Genomic DNA, 15236 nt, shown 5'->3' with positions numbered 1-15236 from the left:
ACACTTTATATAATGTGAGTGTAGTTGCTTAACTACCAAACCTCAAATTCGTATATAAAATAAAAATGATAATACTCCATAGGTATATTTTAGTATGAAAATATTAGTGTGTTTGACAAGTAGGTAAAAAATTAATACTCAACAATAGCACTTTTTCTAAATTCCATCCTAATTTCTTCATTCCTTTTTATCCTTACCTAGCTCTAAAAATTAACTTTTCTAACAATGACTATCATTTAGGCTAATTCCTGCCGACATTTGGGGAACTGTGTTAATCTAATCAAGAAACTGTTGAAATCTTAGGGTAAAATGGGTTGCTTCTGTAAAGATTTTCTTGGGACTGATTTAATTTTTAGACATGGATGTTTTTAATGATCTTACTGCAAACAAAAACCCTTTGAATTTTCTTGCTTTTACTTACTCCCACTTAATAAATCTATCAACAATTATAATACATTACCACTTGTAAATATTTTCCTATTTCTCTGCTGATCATTTGAGCCACATCTCCTTTAATTAATGTCATTTAAAAAACCTCTTCTTTCAAAATTATTTTTCTAAATGCTACAGAATTGTATTTCCGCATTTGAAAAATGGAACTGAGAAAGGACTTTACTCTAAAATAAATTCCAGAAAAATTAAACAAGAAAAGAAGAATTCTAAATTGCTAGAAGATAAATTTAATATTTATCTATTTTTTAAAATAACTTTCTTAGCTTTGAAAAAAATATTGAATGAAATAATACAAAAATGCATAAAACTTAGACATAAAGACAAAATCATTTATTGAGAACATTTCTTTCTAGGTAATACATCACACAGCTATTTAGTGCATAATAAATTAAAATAAGCAAAAACATTTAAATCCCAAAAGTTGATTTGATAAAAAAAATCTTAAAGCAATAATTACCAAAAGAAAACATAACATCAGTGAATCTATGTATAAAAATATACATATTTGAACTTATTTCTCCTACCTAACTGAAATTTTTTATCCTTTGATCAACATCAGCCAAATCACCCCGGCCCCAAGTAACCAACCACCTTCTACTCTCTAGTTCTGTGACATCAGCTTTTTTAGTTCACATATGAGTGAGATCATGCCGTATCTGTCTTTCTATTGTACAACATGGAAACTATAGTTAATAACAATATACCGTATTCTAGAAAAATTCTAGGAGAGTTTTCTCACCACAAAAATGATAACTATTAGTGGTAATACATATGGTAATTAGCTAGATTTAGTCATTCCACAATGTATATACATATTACAGCATTATGTTGTACACAATAAGTACATATAATTTTATCTGTCAAAGTAAAATAGAATCATAAATATATATTTAAAACAAAACTCATAACAAAGTTAGGAGTGAAAATGGTATAAAAATTTAGAAAGTAATCTACAACATGTTATTAAAATGGCTATACCTTCCCATCAATGTCTTTGTCATTTGGACTGCTATAACAAAAATGACGTAAACTGGGTGGCTTAAACAACAGAAATTTATTTCTCACAGTTCTGGAGACTGGAAAGTCCAAAGTCAAGGTGACAGCCATTGTGGTTTCTGGTGAGGGTCCTCTTCCTGGTTATGTTTTCACACAGCAGAGAGCGAGCGTGGTGGGGGCAGGGGCAGGCAGGCAGTCTCTTGTCTCTTAGAAGGTCACTGATTCCATCATGAGGGCTTTATCCTCATGACCACTTCCCAAAGGCCCTATCTCCAAATATCATCACACTGGGAATTAGTGTTTCAACATGTAAATTTTGGGGAGAAACAAACATTCAATCAATAGCCATCTAATATTTACATTTATCGATATCCTAAATATACCATCCAGAAGTAAAAAGCCACATGCATAAAAACATTTAATAATACAATATGTGGATAATATGCCATAATAGTATTTTACACTATTATATGCAGCAGTGTATAATATAAAGAGCCAGACTATCTAACAATAGATTTTTCCTTAATAAAAATCATAAAACATGAAGCTATTAAAGTTACAAGTATAAAAACTACTTAGCAAAGTGAAAAATGTATATAACTGAAAAAAAAGATACGACAAGTTATACAGTATGATTATGTCTATATTGAAGTTATGTGTGACCACAGATAAGACCTAGATAAAAATATGGGGAACCTAAATATTTGATTTATTAGAAAAGCATAACCATAAGTTAACTTTTTAAATTGATGTATGGGTTTTAGTCTTGGTTATTTTTTTCAAAGTAAATAAAAGGATGGACTTTAATCTTTATCTACAGGATGCCAAGAGATATGAAATGCCACGTAGAAATATGAAACCCATTCAGAGGATAAGCTTCATATGGTATATACATGTTGGAATGTTCAAGTATAGTTTCAGTGTTAAAAAATCCTACAATAACAAAACACATTTAAAAATAGTTCTTAGAGAAACAGCAACACAAACTTATACCAAACATAGGACACAACAACTGTATGCCTCAGCTTACATGATCTAAATGTTAAATACGCAAGAGTCTCATTCTGAACATGGGAGGTATAGCTTTCAGAGGTAGTTTCTGGCACATTTTGATCTTTCTCTTCCTCTACAGAAAAGTACTTCCCAGCGAAGCTTATTGAAGTCTTATATACAAACTCATTTGCATGGTTTTGTAGAGCTTCAATTTTGTCTAAGCCTCCACATTCTTCAATCATTATACTAAGTTTCTCAGTTTCACCTAGTTTCTCAGCAACCTGAAAGATATTTGAAATGGCGTCCAGAGTAACCAGAATAATCTTGGTATCTTTCACAGTTAAGGGGTTTGTCAATGGTTCTATTATGCCACAATGAACAAGGTATACAATCTGTTCAACTGTTCCACCACTTGTAGAGTTGGTCACAGCCCCTACGGCTTCCTTTTGTGTCTTAAAATCTGCCTGAGAGAGAACACTGACTGATCTGTAATTCACAGGTTGCTGTCTCTGGTCCTGAAGGCCAGCTATGATGGTTGACATAGTCCATGTAGCTTCCTTCTGAACGTTAGTTTTAGGCTGGGAAAGACGGTGAGTGCTCCTGCACTCATCAATAACAACCTGAGTCTGTCCATCTGTACCAGTGACAATATTCCCTATGGCTCTTAGTGCAGGAGTCACAATTAGCAATTCAGAGCAGAAGTCACGACTGGCAATTCAGAAGCTCCTAGAAGCTTCATGAGTTGGGTCACAACTTCTGTTTTCATGACCATGTCAATCCATTCATTCAGACCATCAGTAAGGTAGGAAACAGCCCAGCATGTATCTACTTATACTTCTAGATTATTGTGATGAAGGAGCCAAACTAAAGTAGGAAGAATTTTCTCAACAGCACCTAATGGGGCTGCAGGATTCTGTTGCAACAAAGGTTTGTAAGTGTCCGGGTAAGATTATGTAAGTAACCACATGCTAAAGATGACATATCAGGAACTGTGAGAAGAGCCAATAGTGGGTCAGCTATAATGCCTCATTTCTGTACTATCTTTTCCCTTGTTCTTGAATCTGTTCAGTTGGGCAGCTGGTGAATTCACATTCTTGTTGGTGAACATGGTTATGAGACAAAGGGAGAAAGCTGTTCAGCAGGCCCAGGCTTCCACACGAGGCGATGCAGGGCTCGCTGGCTGTAGGGCAACTGTGCTCAAAACTTCCACCTTGGGTCAGCCCAAAGACTGTGTGTCTTCATTATACATTGTGCAATGACAATTTTTTTTAATGAAATAATAGCTAAACTTAAAGGGTTTTTGCTTGGTAGGTTTCTTGAAGTTTGATAAGACAGTGTGTGTGGCTAGGGTTGCCAGATTTAACTAATAAAAACAGAGGACTCCCAGATAAATTTGAATTTTAGTTGAACGGCAAATGCTCTTTTACTATAAGTACTTCCCATTCAATATCTGGCACATAATTTTACTACAAAGGCAGTCACTGTTTGTCTGAAATTCAAATCAGGATGGGTGTTGTGCAGTTTATCTGACAATCATGCTTGTGCCATTTAGGACCTCATACCTACTCCAGACATTCACCACTCATATTAATGGTGCATAGTGATGCCCCAGTATGCATGGGATGAAGATGATGGGAAGATTTAACACTCATTGGAAGAAGCAACCTTGGCTTTTACCAAATAAAAATATGTTCCACTTTTTATTGTCACAATACGTATTTTAGGAAATCCTGATTTGATCCATGAGGGCCAGAAATGCAAACATTCTGAAACAAAATTAAGAGAAGAATAAAGAATGAGACAATGAAAACTGAGATCATGGGAGATAACAGGAACTAACATTTTCCCAAGTTTTCAAGCCCAGGTCAACTGCGTGAAACTAGTCTACAGCATACATCCTGAGAAAGCCCCAGTAACAATATAAAGTATTGTACACTTTATATTTTCAACTAAATAAAACATTTGGAGAAGATCCAGAATGGTCCAGGAACTACTGTCACTGAAGGATCTAATGGATTTTTGCCAGATGGTTCACTTTTGTCAACGTGTGTTCATGATCATCTATGGATAAACAATGTTGCCTAAAGGGCATTTAGCAGTGCATAGCTGCTTCTAGATCGTAGATTTATTAGCTAATAAAATGCTTCATTGAAATTTTATATCCATTTTCTTCTTGATATATTGCAATTCACAGCACCTTTAGTCACAGGTGTGAATGGCCGAGGCAAATAGGTCAGATGCAGCAAGAATCCCAAAGCTACAGTCAGTCTGTGATATTGAAAACCTAGAAAGAATACTGGAGCTTAGAGAATAAACAAAGAGTGAAGGAAGGTGAGTGAAGAGAGGTAGACAGGGACTAAAATCCCAGAAAAGTGTTGGATACTCAGAGAACTGCAACGGGTAGCCCCTGTGGAAATGCAGAGGGAGGACTACTATAATCTGGTTTGGGGCAGGTGACTTTGTTTCACTTTTATTAATTAGAAGTGGCTTTTAATAGACCCCTCATTCCTATGTGGGTCTATTATGATCCTATACACGATCCTATACATGATCATTGCCATGTATAGGGGCTACAGATCAACTTTTGTAAAAATGGAGTCAAGAGGTCTTTGGCAGATGTCCTTGAACATTCAACTGGCTTGTATGTAATCACCTTATACAATATTTTAACTCAATCTGTTAAGTAGGCCAATATTTTTCGCAAACAATATATTTCTGAACCCAAACTGAGATAATTTAACTCCTTAACTACTGCAATAGTCTCTTAATTTAAGTGGTATTCCCATTTCTTCTTCTGTTTTCCTGCCATCCAGTTAACACCCAGGACTCAGCATAACATTTAGAGAATAAATCAATCAGATCATATAATGCCCCTGCTTAAACTTTCCAAGGATACTTCTGAGCTTCTGATCAGGATGTGAACTGGAAAGAACACGGCTCCCATTCTTTTAACACAAAAAATCTAAGCAGACTGGAAGTTCACAGCTTTGAATCTATGAAGAGTAAAAAGAAAGTCATTTCTATTACTAGCCTTAAAACTTATTTAGCTCAGTTCTATGTCCTACATAAAATGTCCAGCTCCCAACAAAAAAATATGAGGTCCATAAAAAGGCAATATGGAACAACACATTGACAAAGACAAAGCAATCAACAGAACCACACTCAGATATGACTTGGACGTTAACGTTATCTGACAGGAATTTTAAATTATTATGACTAATTTGTTCATGGCTACAAAATGTTCTTTTGAATTCAAGATCAGATGGGAAATCCCAGAAAGTGAAATAGAAGGGGCCAGGTGCAGTGGCTCACACTTGTAATCCCAGCACTTTGGGAAGCTAAGGTGGGCAGATCACGAGGTCAGGAGTTCGAGACCAGTTGGCCAACACAGTGAAACCCTATCTCTACTAAAAATACAAAAAAAAAAAAAAATTAGCTGGGTGCGGTGGCAGGCACCTGTAATCCCAGCTACTCAGGAGGCTGAGGCAGGAGAATCACTTGAATCCGGGAGGTGGAGGTTGCAAAGAACCAAGATTGCACCACTGCACTCCAGCCTGGGCCGCAGAGCTAGACTCCATCTCAAAAAACAAAAAAGGAAATAAGGAAAAGGAAGGAAGGAAGAAAGGAAAGGAGGGAGGGATGGGGGAGGCAGGGAGGGGTAGTAGAAATGCTGGAAATGAAACAGTAATTGCAATGAAGATTTTGTACACATGACACAGTGAGAATAAAATTGGTAACCTGAAGATAAGTCAATAGAAATCACATTTCTTTAAAAGGATGTTTAAAAACTCTCAAAACTCAACAATAAGAAAGCAAGAAACCTGATAAAAATGAGTAAAGAGTTGAGCCTTCAGCAAAGGAGATATACAGATGGCAAATAAGCATATAAAAAGATGCTTAATATCATTAATGCAAATTAAAACCACAATTAGACAGAACCAGACATTTTTAAAATTTATTTTGTTAGAAACAAGCTTTAATTGTATCATGTGAAACTTGTGACATTTTAAAATTGTACAAGTATTTTGACATCTGCCTCCCACATTTCGTGTCTTAAAATGATGGCAAAATACCCACCAATCACAGGATTGATGGGTTTAATGAGTTTAACCCTCAGTTCCTATTTGCAGCACCCAATATTCCTTCGAAATATGAAAACAGACCTGGCAGTGGCCAACAGTGAATTTCTGCCCCCAATACTAACAGAGTTGAAAAGTTCAGGTTCTCTGAGTGTTATGTTGCAGTGGCACTTCGCCAGAATTGGTACCTTCCCATACTTGGGGGACTTCAAATGTACCAGTGAAAATAGCATTTTCCTCTTCAAGGGAAAGAAAGAAAATCATTTCAAAGCCCAGTAGATCTGTCTGTGAGGCCTTTCCTCCTGTCCCAACCCTTCAGGCTTTTTTATTTTTTATTTTTTATTTTTTTGCAGTGGAGCAAGAGAGACCAACAGCTAAACTGAGTTACAAAAAGCAAGACTGTGATGGCCATAAAGGGAGTGACCAGGAGCAACTGGAACACTCCTTTACCTCCCACATCAAATGGATGTGCTTCACAGAAACACAGAAACACACACACACACACACACACACACGCACGCAAAACAAATCCACAAAACACAACAGCTAGAATTATGAAATTCATTCATCCAAGGGTAGTAGATGGCATGAAGGAAAGGTGGGGAGTGGGGGTAAATGGCACAAGAATAAAAACAAAGTATTCAAATCAGTCCAGGCACAGGGACTGGCAAATGCTAGAAAATAGCTGCAGAAAAACCTGTGTTCCTTTCAGACTCGTGATGGTGTTAAAAATCCACACACTGGTGTCAGGAAGATTCTGCCTTATGTGCACCAGAGACAAAAATTCTGATTCTTCAGAAAGAAGGGAATACACAGAAGAACCTTGGCAGAGTGAGTTCTGCCTTCCCTGGCAGGGGGAAGTGAATACAGCCTCCCTCCTATCTCACCCATGCCCTTTGCATGTCAGTAGCCTTCAATTTGGCAGGAGATAGATGCAGTGAAGGGAACTGCCCTAAACAGGTTAAGCTGCTCAGGGCGACTGCAGGTAGACTGTCCTGTAAGAGTCTGTTGCTTAGCAAGACCACCAAGGGCAAGAGGCACAACTGGAAGAGGTACGCTGTGCCAGGGGTCTTGGCTTCATTGGCACTGATAAAGAACAAGGATAGAGGAATAAAGGAACAAGGATAGAGAAGAGGCAGCCACTGATAATAAGGCTGCACTGGTAATGAAGACTGCATTGCCATGAAAAAAGCCAAGGGCAAACCAAACCCAAAGTAGTAAGACCAATTCCTTTCCATGTTAGACAACTGCTGGTGTGCTCCAGTTCCTTTATTGAACCAACAATATTTGAAGCAGCACAGTGTGTAGAGAAGAGACATATGCAGGAGACTAACCAGCTGAACAACAAGATGGATGGGAAAGAGACTCACAAACACTCCTTGATTGAGGAAAAGAGCCTGCAGTGAAAGCTTGGAGAGTAAGTCAGCAATTATTTTGCAGACACTACGAAATGGGTGAGGCTTCCTTACTGGTTTCTCAAATGCCAAATCAGCTATATCTTGAAACCAAATGACATTCACAACTTTGCTAGGCATAAACAATGGAGCACCCAATGAGCACTGGAGATTGATATAAAGAAGAATTCCAGCCATGACCGAGCATCTCCATATCGTGATAGATCACCAATAATTCAGGGTGTCACTGACCAAAGCAGAAGAATAAACACTCAATAAAACAGGAGGAGACTGGACCAGAACACTCCACCATTCCAAGTGCAACACCAAAAAGTTCTACTAACAATACATGGCTCACTCTCTCACTCTTACTCTATATTCTTGGCTCTTTTCTGTGCCAGGACACTACTTGCCCTTCTTCAGTGCTGCTCCTCTCCGTTTTGCTGGATTCAAGCATGGAGTTTGGAGACTGTAGAAGTATCCTAGACGGAATATTTGATTCGCCTGCCAAGGTCCTGGAGAAAGGTTTTAACACTGCCAGGCATCTCTTCACCACCCAAACTATCAACTACACAGAGGAGACAGAAGTACCCCAAAATCTGTCACTATGAAGGATCCATAGCTCCACTGCCATAGCTCTGGCCAGGCCCCTCACCCATGGCAGACTTGATCGGCTCCTCAGCACACAGCCGCCCCCACTCTACTGGGCTGCTCCCAGGTCAGGGGCCACATAGGGCTGCTGCCAGGCATTTTTTAAATAGTTAAAAAGAAAATTTAAAAATTAGCAACATCATGTTACTTAGAAGGATACAGAGCAACTGGAAATCTCATACATTGCTGGTAGAAATGCAAAATGTTACAGCATCCTTGGAAAATAGTTTGGCAGTTTTTAATAAAGTTAGACATATGCCTTTGATACATCCCAACAACCTTACTTCCAGGTAATTACTCAAGAGAAATAAAAGCTATATTTATGCAAATACCTTTATATATTTATATAGGTTTTTATTTTTAAAGTCTAAAAATGAGACAATGCATATGTTCTTCAAATGGTAAACTGATAAACTTTAGCAAACCCATTCAACGAGAAGCTGCTCAGGAATAAAAAGGAATGGGGTTGATTCACATGACATAGGTGAATCTCAAATGCATTAAGCCAAGTAAAAGAAACCATATCCAAAAAGCTACATATCATATGGTTCCATTTAATATGACTTATTATAGGATGGGAAACACCTCATAGGTGATATTAGTTCATTTTCATACTGCTATTAAGAAATACCGAAGACTGGGTAATTTATAAAGAAAAGAGGTTGAATTGACTCACAGTTCCACATGACTGGGGAGGCCTCAGGAAACTTACAATCATGGCAGAAGGCACCTCTTCACAGGGCAGCAGGAGAGAGAATGAGTGCCAAAAGAAGGGGGAAGTCCCTTAATAAAACCATCAGATTTCACGAGAACTCACTCACTATCACAAGAACAGCATGGGGGAAACCTGGCCCCATGATTCAACTGTCTCCACCTGGTCCTACCCTTGACACATGGGGATTATTGTTCAAGGTGAGATTTGGGTGGGAACACAGAGCCAAACCACATCATAGGCTGTTAGGGATTGGGAGAGAAGGAAGACTTGAGTACAAATGCACAGCATGAGAGACTCTGTGATGAGGAAACCCGTATTCATCTGTTCTCACAATGCTAATAAAGACATACCTGAAACTGGGTAATTTATGAATGAAAGAGGTTTCACTGACTCACCGTTCCACATGGCTAGGGAGGCCTCACAATCATGGTGGAAGAGCAATGGACATCTTACATGGCGGCACGCAAGAGAGAGTCTGTGCAAGGGAAATCCCCTTTATAAAACATCAGATTTCATGAGAGTATTCACTATCATGAGAACTGCATAGGAAAGACCTGTCCCTATGATTCAATTACCTCCCACTGGGTCTTTCCCACAACACATGGAAATTGTGGGAGCTGCAATTCAAGATGAGATCTGGGTGGGAACACAGCCAAACCATATCAAAACTATTCTATTTTATGACTGTGGTGGTCAATACATGACTTCATGCATTTGCCAAAATCTGTATAACTATACCCCATAAACAGCATATTTTACCATATCAGATTTTTTAAAAACTTTTGCAACAGCCTATATAACCATTAAAATTGAAGCTTATTTCCATATCCCATACAGTTTTGCATAATATTTCTTCTACCTCAAACTGCTCACTCATTCCATTGCTTACTATGCTACAGCAATACAGTTCTTAGTGAACAAAGTAACTTCAACCCTCATGTTATTGTACTTGCTATCAAATGCCTAGAATAACCTTTTCCCCAGGTCTTTATTTTGTTAACTCCTTATCCTTCACATCTCAACTTCAATGTCAACTATCAGATATGCACCCTTAACAGCCAATCTTATATTACCTTCCCTCTATCATATTGCCTTGCTTAGTTACTTCACAATTTCCAGAACCTAAAATTATTTTATTTATTTATGTTTTTACTTATTTGTTACATGTTCCCATCTCTAGAATACAAGCTCCATGAGTGAGGTGTTATTTTTCTCCTTTTCAAAAAGAGTAAAATCCCCGGGCATATAACAGCCAAGTGATAAGTATTTGATAAATGAATGACTGAATTGTAAAACTATTATGTTAAGTGTTCTGAGATAATCCCTCCAAATTTCTCCCAGGCAACACTAGACTTTTACAAAAAGGAAGAAAATAAATGGCTTGTATGCAACTATAGTATTTCTACAACAAAGTGGATTATGAATTAATTGGTCAGATAGTTTATAAAAGAGGCTATTGAGCATGATCAAAAATCTCCATGGTGCCCTTAAGGTCCAGAATTGTTATAATTTTGTTAGAACACAGATTCATTCATTATTAGACTTCAGTAGTGGTTATCTAAGAAAAAGTATACTCAGAGACAGATTACTTTTTATCTCAAAAAATAATAATACTGATAGTCATCAAGATGGCTGACTAGAGGTACCCAGCACTCTTCTCTCCTGAAACAAAAGACCAAAATAGCAAGTAGATAACCATGTGTCCAATAGAGTAAGCAAAACCACTGGGATTCAGCAGAGAAGTAACAGTGACCCTGAGGCATGGAAACTTGAGATTGCACCATAAAGAGAGAAGCAAACCAGATGGTCAGGATCAGTTAAGAGCCAGGAAAGACTCCCCATTGCAGGAAAAATATACATGAGAGATCCCCAATGGTCCACCTTCCCACCAAAGATGCTTGTAATCCTAACTACAGGTGAGCTCCTCAACCCTCCCATACCCTGAGCCTACAGGCAGCACAATTACGTTATCCCTGCAAGGGAATTCATACTTTGTCTTATCCACCACCAGCACCCAATTTGCTGCAGCCCAGCATCACTTTCAGAGTGGAGCCAACACCAGACTATATCCTGCCTTGGAGCCCAATAAGTCCTACATCTCCATACACTTGGGGCCCCATCAACATTCTCCCACATCTGCCCAGAGGGCTGCAGCATCATACCAGCTGGACTTAGAGGTGGGCCATGTCTCTGATACCCAAGCCCATGCAACATCCTACAACACAGGGAATAGACAGTCCAACACATCATGGAGGCTGCTCCTAAGACATAGGGAGCCAAAGCACATGCTCCTTATAGCCTGAGAGCCACCTGCCCACGCCTCCACAACAAACAGTGATCCTGCCCCCACCCCAGCAGCCATTGTATACCCAAGCACACTGCCTGGGTACCTAAAATCTAGTCCACCTTGCCTCCCACAATTACTACCAACACCCACATACTTCACCAAGGGGCCCAAAGACCTCTACTACCATGGCCGATACATGTGTGCACCTCCTGAGATGGCTCCAAGATGAGGCTTCTTGGGTCACCACTGTTACTACTGGCACCCACAAACACTATCTTGGAACTCAAGGACCAGCCCACCAGGTGTCCCCATGTCATCACCACTGACACCTGCATGCTCTGCCCAGGGTCCGAAGGAGCAGCCCAAGGAACAGACAAGCCAGACTATGGGTACCACTGCCCATGCCTGTGCACCACACCCAGGGTGCTGAGGACCAGCCAGCACAGGTTCTGTTGTCACTACCACCAGTGCCCACACACCCAATTTAGGGGCCCAAAAACTGGCCCACCCAGAGTCCACTCTCACCACAGCCAATACCCACACAAGCTATTTAGGGACCTGAGGACTGATTCATCTGGGGCTCACCCAGGCCACCCAGGGACCTGAGAACTGGCCTGACTGGCACCCCAGTTTCCAGCAAAGTCTCACCACAGCCTGCACAAATAACTATAACCACTAGGGAATTCACAGACACCACTGACGTTAACTATAGCCAAAGAAATCATACGGAGATTACACTCTGGCACCCACTCAGAACCTAAGCCAAAGTACCCTAACCAACAGGCACCACAGATACACCAACAAGAAATCGTATTTCCCTACGAAAACTACTCCATAAAATTAGAAAATGCTACAGTTACACCAGATGCATAGATATCAACATAAACATCAACAAGAAACATGAAAAAGCAAGTAAACACAACACCTCCAGAGGAACACAATAATTCTTCAATAACAGACCCCAAAAGAAATCTATAAAATACCTTAAAAGGAACTCAAAATAATAATATTAAGGAAATATAGTAAGATACAAGTAAACACAGATGGACAATACAAAGAAATCAAGAAACTGATTTGTGATCTGAAAGAGAAATTTCACAAAAAAAAAAGATATGAGAAGAGTACCAAAGAGAAATCTTGGAATGAAATAATTCAATGAATGAAATAAAATGTATAATCAAGACCTTTAACAACAGACTATATTAAGAAGAAAAAAACAATTTCTAACCTTGAAGATAGGTCTTTTGAAAATTACCCAATGTAAAAAATAAAAAACAAAAGAATGAAGAAGACTGGGCATAGTGGCTTACACCTGTAATCGTAACACTTTGGGAAGCCAAGACTGGAGGATCACTTGAGCTCATGAGTTTGAGACCAGCCTGGGAAAACATAGCAAGACTTCATCTCTACTAAAATTTTAAAAAATTAACTGGGCATGGTGGTGCATGGCTGTGATCCCAGCTACCTGGGGGTGGGGGACTGAGGCAGAAGGATTGCTTGAGCCTGGGAGGTCAAGACTGCAATCAATCATGACTGTGACACTGTGTGAGACAGAGAGAGATTCTGTCTAAACATAATTAATAAATAATAATAATAAGGCCTACATGACATACAGGACAACATCAAGCAAATAAACATTCAAATTTTGTAGAGAGAGAAGAAATAGGAGAAAGCATAGAAAACCTATTTAATGAAATAATAGCTAAAAGCTTTCCAAGTCTTTTGAGAAATATAGACATCCAGATATAGGAAGTCCAAAATTATCCACATAAATTTAACTCCAAAATTCCTCTCCAAGGCAAATTATAGCCATGTTGTCAAAGTCAAAGACAAATAAATAATTATAAAACCAGCAAGAGAAAATCATCAAGTCACATATAAGGGAATTTCCATCACATTAGCAGTAGATTTCTCAGCAGAAACTATATAGGCCAGGAAAGAATGAGATGATATAGTCAAAGTGATGAAAGAAAAAATAAATGGCTGTCAAGAATAGTACACTCAGCAAAGCTATTCTTCAGAAATGAAAGAGAATGAGTCTCTACCAGACAAACAAGAACTGAGAGACTTCATCACCACTAGACCAGCCCTACAAGAAATGCTTAAGGAAGTCCTACAACTGAAAGCAAAAGGATGATATGAAAACATATGAAAGTATAAATAAAACTCACTGGTAAAGCAAATACACAATATGGAAGCAAAAGGAATTAAACCTTATCACTACAGAAAACCACCAAATCCCAAAATAAATAATAGGAGAACATGAAAAAACATAAGGATATGCAAAACAATCAGAAGCTATCTAACAAAATGACAGGAGCCACTCCTCATCAATCTATAACAACCTTGAATGTAAATAGTTTAAAACTTCAATTAAAAGCTATAGGCCGAATGAATGAATCAAAAAAGACCCAACTATATGCTGCCTACAAGAAACTCACTTCACCTGTAAAGACACATAGACTGAAAGTGAAGGAATGAAAAAGGATTGTCCATGCAATGGAAATCAAAAACATGCAGTTTGATAAAATAGACTTTAAGTAAAAACAAATAAAAAGAGACAAACAGGATTATTATATAACATAAAGGAATCAATTTAGCTGGAGGATATAACAATTGTAAATATATATACTCGATACAGAGCACCAAGACATATAAAGCAAGTATTATTAAAGGTAAAGAGAGACATAGACCTTAATACAATAATCGTTGGGAACTTCAACACCTCACTTTTAGAATTGGACAAATCATCCAGTTGGCCAATTAACAAAGAAACATCAGATTTAAACTGCATGATAAGCAAAATGGACCTAATAGACATTTACAGAACATTTTATCCAAAAACTACAAAATACATTCTTATCAGCATGTGAAATGTTCTGCTGGAGGAACTACATGCAAGACCACAGAACAAATATCAATAAATTAATTAAAAATTTTATTAAGTATCTTCTTAGACCATAATGGAATATGACTAGAAATTAATAACAAAAAGAACTCTGGAAACTGTGCAAATACATGGAAATTTAAAAACATGCCCCTGAATGACCAAAGGGCCAATTAAAAAATTTAAAGGGAAATCAAAAAGTTTCTTGAAAAAGATGAAATTGGAAACAATATACCAAAACGTATGGTATACAACAAAAATAGTACTGAGGGAATTTTACAGCAATAAATCCACACATTAAAAATTAGAAAAACTTCAAATAAAGAATTTAATGATGCATTTTGAAGAACTAGAAAAGTGAAAACAATAAAAACCCAAAATTAGTAGCAGGAATAAATAACAAAGAATAAACTAGAACTAAGCAAAATAGAAATTAATAAAATACAAAAAGTCAACAAAATGTTGTTTTTTAAAAGATAAACAAAATTGGAAAACCATTAGCTAGATGAAGAATAATAGAAGACACAAAATCAGGATTTACCTTAGGAATGTGAGGATGGTTCAACATATGCAAATCAATAAGTATGATACATTACATCAACCAAATGAAGGACAAAAACCATCTGACGATTTCAATAGATGAAGAAAACAGCATTTGATAAAATTCAACACTCCTTCAAGATCAAAATTCTCAACAAAGTAGGTATAGAAGGAACACATCTCAACTTAATAGAGGCCATATATGACAAACTCACAGCTAACATCATACTGAATAGGGAAA

The 15236-nt window shown here is 37.8% G+C and overlaps 2 pseudogenes; both read right to left on the bottom strand.

Annotated features, from left to right (window-relative positions):
• Positions 1 to 2414: 2414 nt before the first annotated feature.
• On the bottom strand, positions 2415 to 6785 carry LOC105511453 (annotated as a pseudogene).
• Positions 6786 to 7399: 614 nt separating this feature from the next.
• Positions 7400 to 8502, bottom strand: LOC105511451 (annotated as a pseudogene).
• Between the last annotated feature and the right edge of the window lie 6734 nt (positions 8503 to 15236).

Source organism: Colobus angolensis, unplaced genomic scaffold (assembly GCF_000951035.1).
Source record: "Colobus angolensis palliatus isolate OR3802 unplaced genomic scaffold, Cang.pa_1.0 Scaffold2, whole genome shotgun sequence".
NCBI classification, from domain to species: domain Eukaryota; kingdom Metazoa; phylum Chordata; class Mammalia; order Primates; family Cercopithecidae; genus Colobus; species Colobus angolensis.
Note: the sequence above shows the minus strand (reverse complement) of the source record. Positions and strands in the feature narration are given on the sequence as shown.